Source organism: Marmota monax, unplaced genomic scaffold (genome assembly GCF_021218885.2).
Source record: "Marmota monax isolate L192 unplaced genomic scaffold, Marmota_monax_Labrador192_F-V1.1 WCK01_AAM20220418_F8-fsc00009, whole genome shotgun sequence".
NCBI classification, from domain to species: domain Eukaryota; kingdom Metazoa; phylum Chordata; class Mammalia; order Rodentia; family Sciuridae; genus Marmota; species Marmota monax.
Genome location: NW_026694710.1, coordinates 28,685,314 through 28,699,714, shown reverse-complemented (window position 1 = coordinate 28,699,714; position 14,401 = coordinate 28,685,314).

Sequence of the window (14,401 nt, the reverse complement as noted above, 5' to 3'; positions counted from 1 at the left end):
CAAGGAAGGCACACGGCTCTCCCCGTCCACTTCTCCCCAGAGGCACCCAGACCATCTGCCATCTCTCAGCAGCCCCCAATGGGGCAGGACTGGCTGACCTGGTGGCCTCTTGCCCTACAGAGCTGGGAAGCGTGAGCTGGCTACCAGCACCCAGGGCCAGGGCACTTCACGGTCTCTCCAAGTCCTCAGTCCCTGGGACAGCTCCTGGGTGCCTTGTCCCCCAGGCCCTAGAAGAGCCCCCAAGCCCCACTGAGGGCTGATGCCCTCAAGAGGGCAGCCCTGCGGTGGGCCTGCACCTAGTGCTGCGCCCTCCTATGGGGCAGGGTGGGGATACAGAGCCCGCGCGTCCACCTGGGCACAGGGGACATGGCCTGCGCAGGCCTGAGCCTGGGCTTCCTGTCTGGGCAGGCGGTGTGGCTGTAGCCCCTCTGACGGGAGCTGGGTGTCCTCTGGGCAGAGTGAGGCACTGGTCAGCCTGGAGGGAGGGACAGGCGACAAGGCTCCACCCCCAAGGCGCTGAAGATGTCCGAAACACGTTTAGACTTAGAGAAAGTCACAGAAAGAGCAGCGCCTGCCCTTTACCCGGCATCCCCCCACTCACGGCCACAGCCAGGAGCGCAGCCCCGTGCCCTGCTGTCCCGCAGGGCTCGGCCTTTAGCAGCTCCCCGGTGGCCTCCGGGCAGGCCAAGCCCTCAGCTCCACTGCTTCTCCGTGCCCGACGTGGCTCGCGGAAGCCGTCGAGGTTTGCTGCACCCTCATGACCCGAGGGACTCCCCTTCCCGGGTGGCTGTGCCCACCCCTGGTGGCTGCATTTGGCCTGGGAGCAGTCCCAGGTCAGCTGATGGAGCCCAGAGCCAGACACGGGCTCTGGACATGCCCGAGGGCAAGGCTGTGCCTCCCTGGCCCCTCCACAGGAGACCTGGCCCCTCTCCTGTCCGCCCCCAACAGAGGGCGACGCATGAGCTACTGTCATTTACGTCCAGGATGTGCCAGCCGTGAGAGGGTCCAGCCCAGGTGAAGAGCGGTGAGGGGCTGGCCCAGTACCAACCTGAAGGGCCACATTCCCGGGAAGCAGAGCTGACCCAGGCAGTGCCAGACCCAGCAGGACCTGTGGCCACCACTGCCCCTGCTCCAGTGGTCTGTGACAGGCCAGGACAGATGGTCTGGGGAGGGCAGAAGGGAGAAGGAGAATGAGCTCCACAGCTCGAGAAGGACGGCAAATGGACAGGTTGAGGGGACATGGGCAGAGTGTCCTGCGCCACAGCCAGTGCCCCCACCCCTGTGTCCTGCACCTCCAGGTCTGCAGAGCCCCAGGGAAGGTCGGAGCAGGCAGGGCAAAGGGAAGGTGCTGGCCCTGATGACAGGAAGACCACAAGAGTGTCCTCCTCTGCAGCACAGGAACAGAGGACAGCACAATCCATCCTCAGACTGAGCCCCACACCAGCCCAGAAGTGCCACCCGTGGACAGAAAACAGGATGCCAGGGCACACCGCACCTCTGCGTCCTGCCCAGCAGCAGTGCCAGGAGGCCAGCCAGCGGACTGTGCGCCAGCCCAGAAGGCAGAGGACAAGAGGAGGGGCAGAGGTGGGCAAGGAGCCTGTGCACAATGTGAGCACACCCTACGTGCACCTTGATGAGCAAGAACAGTGTTGGGCTGATGGAGATGCCAGCCATGAACCCCTAGGCGCTGACCCACCCAGCAGCTCAACTCACAAAGCCAGCGGACAGGTCAGGCAGGGGCTGCACAGAGCTGCCCGTCAGGCCTCGTGCTTTCCTGACAGAAAGTGCAGCACTGTTGTGAGTTCACGTCTGTCACACCTCCGGCTCAGGGGAGGCCTGAGGGAGCTGAAGCAGGCGGGGCAAACGGCCTCACTAAGTCCAACAAGGGTCAGAGTGACCAGGAGTGGCCTCCCTCCCCACCTCAGCCCTCGGAAGCTGGGGCCCCATTCCAGCTCTACCAGGCGGAGCCGCAGTCAGGTCTGGACTGAGTGCTCCCTGGACAGCCCGGAAATGCAGGGCATGCCCGAGCCCTGGGCAGACCCGAGGGTCCATCTCCATCTTGATGAACGCCAGGGAAAGCAACAGAAGACGCTTTGAAAAGTAGAGAGGGAGCTATAAGAATAAACTAGGAAGGGACGGAGGAGAAGAGCAGAAAAAGGAGGAACCGGTGGTGTGTCTTAAAGCCCAGCCCCGGGCCCTGCCCCAGAGCCTGGTGAGGAAATGGCTCCCACCCGTGGGGTGACCAGGCATGGAGGAGGCTAGAAGATAACCAGCCCAACAAAAACCCAGGGCGGCGACCGGGAGGCCGCAGGCAGCCTCAGCAACTCAGGTGGGGGAAGACACAGCTAAGTGGGTCGGGGACACTGGAAGTGACAGTGGGCAGTCGGGGCACCTACTATGCCATGCTCATGCCGCCCGTGGTCCCCACCTCAGCTCAGCCCTCCCGAGGCCTGGGGAGACGGACCACTGTGAGCAACTACAGAGGCCTGGCAAAGGAGAGCCCAGGTCACCACCTGTCCCAAAGAAGCCTTGGGGACAAAGCAGAGAATGGCCAGCAGAGCCTGGAGACTCTGTGTGGGGGGGCCTCTCGGCAGTGGGCATGGGCCATGGCGTCGACGTTCAGCAGAGCACCCAGGAGCCAGACTGATAGACGCAGAAAGAAGTGTGACAACCTCAGCGGCGCTATTGTCACAGGTTCAGAGGGGCAGAGGGGGCCGCAGGGCTTCTCCCACCACGGAAGCCACTCTGTAGACACAAAGCTACGCGTAGGACACAGGAAGGACCACGGAGGCCCAGTGGCCATCATACCCCACCGTCTCCAGGAGGCCTGACCAAGGCCCTACAAAAGAAATGACACAAACATCAGGGAAAACAGACAGGGGATCGCTTTGTGGATGACGGGATCACGAGCCCAGACTCTTTCCACCTTTGCTTAGAACTAGGGAGACCTCGCAGAAGAGGAGCGTAGAGAAGACGCCTCGCCTGCCCCCGCGTAGCACCTAGGAACGAACGCGGTGGAACTCCCCAGGGCCACCAGAGCCGCCTGCAGACAAGGTGGCCACGACCAGGTGTCCCAGCCCCAAGGGCCAGCCACAGCCGTGGGCAGAGCCGAGGAGGCAGAAACCCTGGCGCAGGCTCCGGAGCGCACGTCTCTGAGGCCTCGTCTGTGAGTGGCCCCCGCCCACCCTGGCGTTTGCTCAGGGCCTCACAGGCTGCTGGGGCAGGTCACCATCCAGCACACACGGTCCCAGGACGGCCGGGCAGCCTCTGCTGGCCATGTCAGAAACAGTGCCATGGCCAGACAGAACCGGGGGCCAGAAGCGGTCAGGGAAAAGGCCAAGCATGGGGGCCTTGGAGGCCTGTGCCCACCCAAAGGGAGGTGAGCCAGCCCCTCCCACAGAGTCCAGCCTGGCGTGGACCGTCCATGCCTGGGTGCCGTTGTCACTACTGGCTGGCAGCAGCCAGGAGGAGACGCCATGCCCAGCAGCAGATATAGAAGCCCAGCCACAGGGCCACCCGGTCACTGTCCTGGTCCCTCACCGGCCAGCTCCGTGGCCCTGGCCATGTTGGTGCTCCTTCCCGGAGCCCGAGCTGCTGGGAAGCCACCGCAGGCCAGCACAGGTGCTGATGACTGGGCAGAGCGTCCACAGCAGAGCTGGGCTTGGAGCTCAGGACAAGAGGAAGCTGGAGAAGGAGCAACACCGACGTGGGGAGCAAGGGGGGCCTGCAGGTGGCTGGACGGGCTGATGGGGAGGGGCAGCTGGGCCTGGGCCTAAGGATGGGGCTGCTGAGCAGGGGAGACCCCACCCCAGGAGACCAGGCCCCAAGCACATCCCTAGGAGCCGCAGCCTCTGGAAAGCAGCCCTGGGCGGTCACAGTCACAGGACCCGGACCCCAGAGAGGCTCTGGTGTGGGCGGGTTGGCTCCACACCCCTGAGAATCCACCCAGCTCTGAGCTGCCCCCCGTCCTGACCTTATGGATCTGCCCCGAATGTGTAAACCATGAGCTAACCGTGTGGGGAATGTGCTTTCCGCTGACCGCCCTCGCAGTAGACAGCTGTTCCACATCAGCACAGCGTCCACCCCACCTCCACGGCCACTTGTGGCTGTCTGGTGGGAAACCCCAGGCTGCCGCACTGCAGGCCAGGTATAGACGGCCCCCCCGGAGCCCCTCCCACCACGTGTGCACATCGGGTGGCCAGTGGGCGGCACCCCCCCTGAAGGGCTTGTTGTCTGCCCTCACTGTGACCATGTCGAGACCCTCAGCCCCCACGCATGCTCTGAGCAGGCCCCAGCAGTTGGGGTGGGTGCCTTGGAACAGACCCTGTAGACCACACCAGGAGGAGGTGGCCCTGAGAGAGTGGTCAGGGAGAAAGGGCATTGCCCAGCAAGGCAGGCCTCCACAGAGGCCACTGAACTCAGAGGCAGCACCCTGGCTGGTGTCGAGCAGTGAGCCGTGTCGAAACACTGCTCCTGAGCCAGCTCCGCTCTGCTGGGCACCCAGGGACCTCTGTGCCTGGGGCTGCTCCTGCTGCCCTCCCAATGTGCGCCTCAGTCTGTTTGTGTTGGATACCAAGGACCTCTGACTTCATGGCTCACATGCCAGAGGCTGGAGGCCAAGCACAGGGCCTGGCGGGTCCCGTGCCTGACCCCCTGGGACAGCCGGCCTTCAGGACGGCTGCCTATGGCAGGAGGCCCAGCCACTCTGACCGTTCCTTCATCTCCCTGTTGGGAGGCTAGGGAAGGAACCCTTTCCACAGGCTGCCCAGCTGCTGAGCCACAGAGGGCACCGCAGTGGACCGACCTCCCCAGGCCTGGGGCTGCCCGACCCCAGAATGTGAGGCGTGAACTTCTGTCATGACTGTCCCAGGCCACGGTGTATAGCGCCAGCAGAAGGAGTGGACGGAGACTGCCGGTCCCCTGCACTCCTGCCACCCGGGCACCACTGGTCTCTCTGGCACCCGGCCTGGTGGGAAGTGACATGGCTCAACGAGGCTCTGGCTGCCTTCTTCGCCTGGCGGAGGGCTTCTGGGCTGTGCCTCCTGCGTGGCGGGCATCGGGTTGTAGTCTTTCTGGGGGTGAGTACTACTCCACGAAGCAGAGCGCGGTCTTGAGCTCAACAGCCCCTGGTGGGCGGCTGCTCCCACCCTGGCTGCTGTGAATGATGCTGCCGTGGACGGCTGCGTCTGCGCTGCTCTGTGGGCACATTCCCGGGAGAGGCACTGCTGCTCGGCTGCCCTCGGCTGCTCTCCACTTGCAGGCCCGCGGTGCCGGGTGCTCCCTTGGCCACGCCTGTCCCTGGCCCCGCTCGCAGGTGTAAGAGGCGCTGTTCGGCTCCGAGTCGCGCAGCAGCAGTCTTTTTGGGGGCCTGTTCACCTGTGCTGGGAATGCTTGGGGACAGGTCTGCTCAGGTCCACGTCTTAATTGCGGTGAGAGTTCCTGAGCACGTTGGTCTCCAGTGGCCTCAACCAGGGCAGCTCGGCTTCGGTCTGCCGTCTGCCCTGGAAGTTGGTCTGCCGGCCAACGTGCTGGGCCGGGAGCCACTCGGCCACTTTTGTAGGACTAAAAACCTGAGTGGGCAGCCGGGCACAGTGTGCTGAGCTGTCCCCCTCCACCCTGGTGCCGACTTAGGACGTGCTCAGCCCTGGCGGTGCCATCTGGGCCCAGCGGGTCATCCATCTGCACAGACCGTGGTATGAGCACCCATGGCAGGCTCTCAGTCCTCCGGAGGGCCAGCTGCCGTCTCCTTCCTGGGGTGCTTCTCATATCATCAACTTCCTCGTCACAGAGGAGCTCTCGGGTGGCTCTGGCTGGCCCACGATGGGTCTGCTGGGGTGCCCACACGTCTGCCCAGTGCCTCTCGCGGCTGGCTGGGGCCTGGCAGGCTGTGTCTGCCCCTGGCCCTCCGAGGCTCTTGCTGCTATGGTGGGTGGTGGCTTCTCTGACGCCTCCCCTCACTGGGAAGCCTGGACCTGCCGGGCGCTGGTCTGTGCGTGGCCGCCGCCCAAGGCCATGTCTGCCAGTGCTCTTCCTGAGGCCTGTGGAAGTCACACAAGGTGCACGTGTGTGCCCAGCCCTTCCTGGGGTCTTGGCCAGGTGAGGCCTGGCTGGCTGATGGCTGAGGAAGAAGGCCCAGGCCCCAGGGCTGCCTGAGAAGGGCTTGGAGCTTGGGCCCCTATGGACAGGGAATGTGGGTGGACAGGATACTCCCAGCCAAGGTCCCAAGGAAGAGCCCATGCTCTGGGCAGCTGGATGCAGACAGTCAGGCTGGTTGAGGCACCTCCCTGCAGGGCCTCCTCTGAGCAGCAGTCCTGGGCAAATGCCTGCAAGACTTTCTCACTTGACAGACAGCAGTTAGTGCCACTGGCAGGAAGAGGCTTGTCAGGAAGTGCAATGCCTGGCACTCAGGGGCACTCAGTGGGCATGAGGACCTCGGGCCCACATGGGAGCCCAGGCCTTCAGGCAGGCTGAAGTGTTTACATGGTGCCATGGGACAGTGGCCTCTGACAGGGCTGGTGCCCAGGGAGGCCAGAGCCCCCTGGTGCTATCAGGGCAGAGGCTGGCATTCCTCTGGCACCCACCTCCCCTGCCTGCCTGCCCTCACACACCAACGCCCCCAGAGCCCCACTAGGGGCATGTTTCACCTCAGAGCCAGCAGGCCCTTGGGGGACAGTGAGGCCCTCAGCTTTGGGGGAGGCTCAGGCGCCACAGCCCCAGGAATCGGGGTCTGAGGCAGCAGGATGTCCTGGTCTTCTCTGACCCCACTGCTGTCTCTGCCTCCTGGGCCCCGCCTTGGCCAGGAAGGGCCTGGGGGCGGGAGGAAGGGGCTGAGGGCGCAGTGGGGGCCAGAGCCAGCCGGCATGTGGTTCTCATCTCGGTGTGACAGCTTCTCCTGCCAGGATTCCTCCCCCCACTGGGCTGGGCCACCAGGATGACCCTGCCCCGCCTGGGGCAGCATAGGGCCATGAGTGGACACTCATTCCTCCTGTGTCCCCAGCCCCCTCCCTCAAGGCCAGTCTGTGCTGCCTGCTCACTCATCCTGTGGAAACCCAGCTGCAGCCCCCAGAGCGTCCACCAGCACCTGCTCCCTGGGTGGACCCCTGGGCCTCTGCAGACCTGAGGGTCCGGGGCTCTGAGCCCTGGGTCTTGCCCTGCCTACAGCCCTTCCTACAGCCAAGCACCCGGACACCCTGTGACCCTGCCCACCCCTTCATCCCTCACTCTGCCACCCAATGGGCAGTGTGGGGAGCCCCTGAGGGATGGGGGTGGGGCCACAGACAAGAAGGGTGGCAAAGAGAAAGGTGCCCGGCAGGCCCTGGGCAGGTCCCTCAGCTCTATCAGCCAGTGCAGTCTGGGTCCTGGAGGGCCAGGTGTGACCACAGCGGGAGGCTTGCAGGGCATGGGCCCAGGGCTGGTGCTGATGAGCAGCCCTAAGGGCAGAGGGCAGCTGCTGCCAGCGCTGGAGGAGGAGGAAGAGGAGGAGGAGCCCTGCCTGGGAGTCTCTGCCCGGTGCCCCCTGGGGGCCGTGGCTCCAACATAGGGAGTAATTCTAGGCCCAGGCTGGACCTCAGCATTAGGTAGACATGCCAACAGGTGGCTTTGGTCAGCAGGAAAGGGGCTGGCAGGGGGGCAGGAGGAAGGGGCTGCACTGGCAGAGATGTGGTGGTCAGGGCTCAGCTGACACCAGTCAGGTCAGCTGGAAAAAGGCTGGACCACTTCCCCAGAGAACCCACGGCTGAAGGGGCTCAGGCAGAGGCCTTGCCATTACAGAGCTCAACCCAAGAGGGCCAGGCTCAGTGGAGGTGAGGTTTGAGACCACCCCACTCTGTGTCCACCCAGCAGCCGTGGCTGCCCTCAGCCCAGGAGCTGGGGCTGACACTCCCGTCCCTTCTCTGCCAAGCCGGCCGGGCCCACGAACAGGGTTTTTCCTAAGCAATGTCCAGAATTCTGCCTTTGCTAAAACGCTCACCACTTCTATTGGAAAGCTGGCTCCCAGCCTGAGCCTCAGCCGCCTGTGGACTAGGGGCCCCTGGCCGCTACCAGGCCCATTGGGCCAATGGCAGACCTGGGAGGACTGTGACCCCCCCCCCCAGACAGGGACAAAAGGCAGGGAGGGCCATGGCCATCCTGACTCCACAAAACCCTAGCGGACGAGCAGGGTCTCCCCAGCCTTGGCCGTGGCTGCCCCGTTGTCCCCTAATCACGTGCACCCTGCCACCCTGGCACTGAGCCTGGGCCTCTTCTGCCTGACCCCTGCCCTCACCCAGCCCCAGGCCTCACACGTTCGGGGCCAGGTGTGACCCTCCAGTAGCCCCGACCTAGCTCTCCCTCCTGGCTCTTCCCCCTGTGCCTGGGGACCAAGAGCCAAGCAGCACCCAGGCCAGAAGCCCAGACTACACCAGATGCCCAAGAGGCCAGGGTGGGCAGGCGAGGGCCAGGGAAGGGTCCTGGGCTGCATGTGGAGCTGCTCAGGCAGAAGGAGCTCCTGGGGAGGGCCAGAGCCTTCCAGGTGCAGGCGGGGCTGCTGAGGCTGGCAAGAGTGCCACTCTGACCCTCTGCTGGGGGTAGGTGCACTGCGCAGGGGACACGTGAGAACCGGTGGGGTGTGTCCTCAGCCTGCACTGCCCTGCCCCTGTGGGGTGGGGGCCAGGGGTTGATATCCTGGCTGCGAATTCCCCAGCCCCTCCCGTGCCGGGGACACTGAGCCCCAGGGGCAGGACCTGTCAGGTAGGAGTGGTACGGCCCTGTTGCTGTGGGTGCCTCCCCTCAGAGGGGCAGGGCCGGGTTCCCCGCTGAACGCAGAGCCCTCCTGCCAGCACCTCCCCCAGGCCTGGCCCCAGGACCCAGGGTGCAGGGCTGGCCTCTGCACTGAGCCAGACTTGCCCTGTGGCCCTGAAGTCACACATCTGCCTGCACAGTCGTTTCTAAGGCTGCCAGGTGGACCGCAGGTGGTGGGCAATGGGCAGGGAGCACTGGACTGAGCTGGATGCACCCAGGACGTGAAGTCAGTGTGAACACAGGCGGTCACCAGGCGGAGCAGGCAGCCCCTTGTGCTCACAAGCAGATCCGGGTTCCCACCCCGCAGGTCTGGACCTCCCTTCCTCCCTCCCACACCTCATCCGGAGCTGGGGGTGAGGGCAGAGGTCAGTGTCTGTGGCGTGGGCTCTGTGGGCTCACAGCCCTGGGGCTGGGCCTCAGCATGCTGCCTGATGTCAGTGAAGGCCACGTGGGAGGGGCTGCCCCTCTCAAGTGGGGGCCAGCAAGGCTGGGGCTGACAGTGAGACCCCATGGGGCTGGCTGGACACTTGAACTGGTCAAAAGTGCCACCCTATGCAGGGCTTCCTGGGGAGTGGCTAGTGGTTGTCCCCTGCTCTGGGGTGGTGGGGACCCAAGGCTCCTGCAGGGATGAACAAGGCACGGGGGCAGGGACACCTGGGGACCCTGGCTCTGGCCTCTCAGGACTGCCAGGTGGAGGTCAAGTGCCACATCCTGAGCCCAGCTCAGCCCGCCCAGCACTGCCCTGGAACCCCCGTTCTCGGCTCCGGGAACAGCAGCACAAGTGCCAGATGCCAGCCCTAGACAGCCTCTGGCCCTGTTGACTTTGGAGTGTCTCCTCTGTGGGAATCTTGGCTTCTGGGCCAATTAATCCAGACATTAGCCATCTTGGATTGAAGCCCTGTTCCTCAAGAGTGAGCAGTGAGCCTGCTGTCCCAGCCCTGGTCATTTCTGCTGCCTCCCACCCAGAGCCCCCCAGGGCACTCTTCCTTCCTGACCTCAAGGGGCACTGCTGGTCTCCATCAGGGCTGCACCCTCATCTCCAGCCAGGCAGATGCAGGGCCTCCAGGGGCACTGGCCCCGGGCTTTGGGTTGGGGGATTCTCTTAGGTGAAGGGGCCTGTGGTTCAGCCGGCCTAGAAGCACAGCCCAGGTCTGCGACCTGAGTGGTGGCATCTGGACACGCCCCTCTCCTGGGGACAGAAGCCTGACACCCATTTATTCAATGTTCCCCAAATCATGGAATACAACCTGAGCTAGGGACAGACAGCCCTTGCCCTGAGCATCCCATGTGAAGGACAAACGCAGGAGGGAACAGTGGCCAGCACCTGAGTGGACCCAGGCAGCTCTTCCCAGATCCAGAAGATGAAGGAACAGCCAGGACTCCCCAGGGGAGCAAGCAGAGGTCCCGGGACAAGGACTCGGGCAGTGTGCCAGCCACTGATGACAAGTGCCACTGCTGCCTCCCTCACCACCGTGGAGTCCAGCAGCACGGCGTCTGCCTCTGTGAAGAGCAGCGGGCAGCGCCATGACACACAGCTGGTACCACGCGGGTTCCACGAGCCAGCCTCGGCTAGCCATTCCTTCCCTAGGGACCCACTTCACACGCCAGGCCACTGATGAAGCCTTAACCCCAGGATCAGCCACACACCGATGCTCACGCTTTGAACAGGGAAGGGCTGGAAGCCTCCAGCCGTGCAGCAGCCACGGGCCCGGGCAGCGCCCCAGTCGGGCATCGCCAAGGTCGAGAGAGAAGAGAGGGACGCTGCCCTGTGGGCAGGAAGAAGCAGGGTGGTTTTATGTCCTTGTTCGTGAACTTTGCCAGGGCGTCCCAGGGGCTGCAGGGCCTGCTTGCATGTCCTGGGCATGGCTCCAGGTCACCCCTGGACAGCCCACTAGAGACATCTCAAAGTCCTGGGATTGGAGGGTGGACCGTAGGGTGTAGTGATCAGGTAAGTGGTCAGGAGCTCAGGCCCAGTGTTGGCAGGATGTGGGAGGCAGAGGTGGGTTTGCCAGGTGCTGGTGCTCAGGGGGGTCAGCCGACTTGGGCCACAGCCTGCCAGGGCCACCATGAGGCAGCAGGGCCCAGGGCCAAGATGAGCAGGCCAGGCAGGAAGAGGCCTGCAGGGCCAGCCTGGGGGCCATGCTGATTAGAGGGGCCAAAGGTCCTCCTCTAGGCTGTGGGCACCAGCCCAGCAGGCCAGATGTTTTTCTTTACTGCAGAGCTGGCCAGAGCGGGGTGGGCACTGGCCCAGCAGGCCAGATGGTTTTCTTTACTGCAGGGCTGGTCAGAGGTGGGGTGGGCGGGCAGCTGGCCCCTCTCTACTCTTGGGCTCCAGCACACTGTCTTTTGCTGGAAAATCAATTCTGCAGTTCTCTCTGGGCTCTGGCTGAGAGCAGCTGGGGCACTTCCTGCCCTCCCTGGGGCCTGTTCAGTTGAGGGCCAGCCAGGGTGGGCTCAGAAGCCACGGGGACAAGAGCTGACTCCCTGCCCCATCCTGGGCAACTGTCTGCCTCTTCCCAGCCTCCTGCCAGGAGTGGCCCCAGGGCTCCCCTTCCTCCCGCTGCCCAGGCAGAGAGCTAAGGTGGCCACAGGAAAGGAAGCGTCTGTGGAGGTACACAGGGCCTGCTGCAAACCCTGTCCAGGCCCCACTCCTGCTCTCAGGGCTCCAGCTGGCTCTTGCCAACACGGAACCCAAGCGGCCGGACATCAGCTCTCAGTGTTGCCTCTGCGGCAGCAGCCACCATGGGCCCAGCAGGGATGGTTCCATCTTGTTTCACGGTCTATCCTTTGGCCTCCTGGTTCACATGCCGCTCCCTGCCTCCCACACTGTTAGCGCTGCACTGAGCACCCACCCAGCCTGGAGTGCTCAGCACCCCGTAGCACCAAGGAGGCTCTGGGAGGGGCAGAGTCTATGGCCACCTCACCCCAGGCCATTCACCCTGCCTGGCAGGCCCTGCCCCTGGGGCTGTCCCCAGCACAGGAGGGTCTGTGGGATCCACAGCCACAACCCCACAGGCACCAGGGCAATGCAGGCTGAGGGTAGCCCACCACCCGGTTAGTCACATGTGACCTGCGCTGGTGGCTCCCAAACACCCAAAACCAGAGGGTAAAACCCCAGTGACTTGAACCCCTGGCCACGTCTCCGGTTGGCACACACATGCACACTCAGCCTGGCGCCCTGGGCTCTCTGTCCTTCTCTCAGAACCAGCCTGTGGGTCCTATGTGCGTCTTTAGTACTGCCTTAGGCTCTGGCCTCAGATGCACAGAACTCTGGTATTCCATGTGAATCTGGGGATAAAAATTTCACTAAAAATAAACATCGGGCACTGGGTTTGCAGCGGGCTTATTTATTAACTGGGAGAGAGTGTGTGCCTTCTGCAAACAGGTGGTCAGCGCCTCCTCACTAACCCCTGCTGGGCCAGTACCAGGCTGCCACCAGCTAGGGTGCTGGCTGTAGGGTCATCAGTAGGTCAGCCCTGCAGCTCAGAAGTGGGAAGGGACATCAGAGAGCAGAGCAGGCCTCCCTGGCACCCTGCACTTGTGGGGCCCAGCAGTCTTGGCTTCCACTGGCACTTCTTCCTGTGGATTGGTGCAGAAAGTCTGAGGGGCCAGCAATGGGGCTCGGGTGCAGTCAGCCTGAAGGGTGGACATACATCCTGACTGCAGACCTTCAGGTCTGTTCCAGACATGGGCTGGCCCCGGGGGCTTTCTACACAGCTCATCACCCACTCTCATTGCACGCCCTTGTGGCTCTGGCCAGACCCCCACATGACGTTAGACCCTGTCACCGGCTGCCATTTCAACTTGACCAGGCCGAGGCGAGCAGGGTCGAGCCTCTGAGCTGCACCTTGTGCCGAGGCTCTGCTGCAGGCTCCTTCCTGGGGGAGGGGCTGTGGATGGAAGGTTCATTTCACGGCTCGGGAAATCTCCCTGGGGCAGCGCCTGCTCCTCTCCACCCCTCGGAAGTCCCTTCCAGTCAGGTCTCTTGAGACAGCCCCGGCAGCATCCCTCCTCCAGGGACAAAGCAGCCTTCCCGCCTGTCCTGGAGGGGGAGGGGCGACCCAAGCCTGTGTCCACTGCACATACCTGGAGGCCCCTGGGGACAGAGGAGCAGAGGCAAGGACGCAGCTCCAAGCAGAGGGTCCTCCAGGCCTCAGGAGACGGCACAAAAGTGACAGCAACCAGTTAAGATGGCCAGGGAGACCTGTGGCCGGAGGCACGTGTGTGCCGTGACCAGCCTGTGACTCACTCAGCGACCGGCACTTGCCGTCCCACAGCCTCTGACTGTTCCCCTCAGGCCTTCAGCCAGGCTCTCACTGCTGCCCTCTCGAACCTCCTCACACGGTGCAGCAGACTCTGCCATCATAACTAATTAGAACGCACCAGTAACACATGGAGACAAGAGAGACCAAAGAAGTCTCCAAGCAGGGCGCAGCGGTGCAGGCCGTGGTCCCAGCCATTCGGGAGGCCAAGGCAGGGGGACGGCAAGTCCCAGGCCACCTGGGCAGCTTGGTGATGAGGCCGTCTTGCCAAGCCATCGGGACGACTGCCAGAAGGCAATGAAGGTCCTCATCTCCCTAATACTGTTATTTTCTTAAGTTTTTCATCCATCTGGACCAAGTTTTATCAGTTTTATTGATTTTTAAAAGAACCAGCTTTGACCTCTGGACCCTGCCCAGCTGTCTGATTCTCTAGTCCTGAGCTTGCTGCCGTCTGTGGGCACCTGTGTTAGCCTGCTGCTGTTTGCTGAGGGGTGGACACACATCCTGACTATAAGACTAGGTATTCTAGCCGGGCGCTGGTGCAGGCCTGTGGTCTCAGCAGCTCGGGAGGCTGAGACAGGAGAATGGCAAGTTCAACGCCAGCCTCAGAAACTTAGCGAGATCCTGTCCCGTAATTGATGATAATGATAATAATAATAGGAATTCTTCTAAGTTCAGGGCCACTTACCCATGGGGCTGTCCCAGGGCCCAGTCTGATTTCCCCAGGGCCCCAGGGCTTTGTGGGGAGAATCCGCACCCTTTGGCCCTCCTGCTTCGTTGCCTGTGCGTCTCCCACACCTGCCGAAGGCATGCAGGTCTCAGGCTGGAGTGCCAGGGCCCGAGCCCAGCCCTGTGCCTCTCCAGGATGTGGACCCAGCCCAGGAGGTTCACACAGAGCCACTGGTACAGGTTGCAAGCCCAGAGAGCCACAGTGGAGAATCACATCAGGGCGGGGAGCGGGAGTGCAGCCATGGGGAGGAGACCTCAGAGGCCACTGCAAGCTGCTGGAGGACAGGCTGTGGGCAAGGTGAGCGACATGCCTGCCACACTCTCAGGTGTCCCACCAGACCTTCACACAGGGCGAGCCTAGGCCGTGCCACTCCACAGGGCCACACAGGAGCTCAACAGTCCACAGCAGCGGGAAAGGGGGACCTAGGACATGCTGGGCACCCAGGTGATACGTCTGGCACTATGGGGGAGGCCCAGGGAGCACAGGCCTTTGTTCTGCTGGCCTGGGCAGCCTCAGGACCACAGTCATAGGAGGGAGAGCATAGCCACAGCTGTGGTCAGCACAAGAGGGGTGGAGGCCCAGCTGGAGGCCCGTGGGCAAGCTCACGGGCGTCAGGAGGCTGCTCAACCAG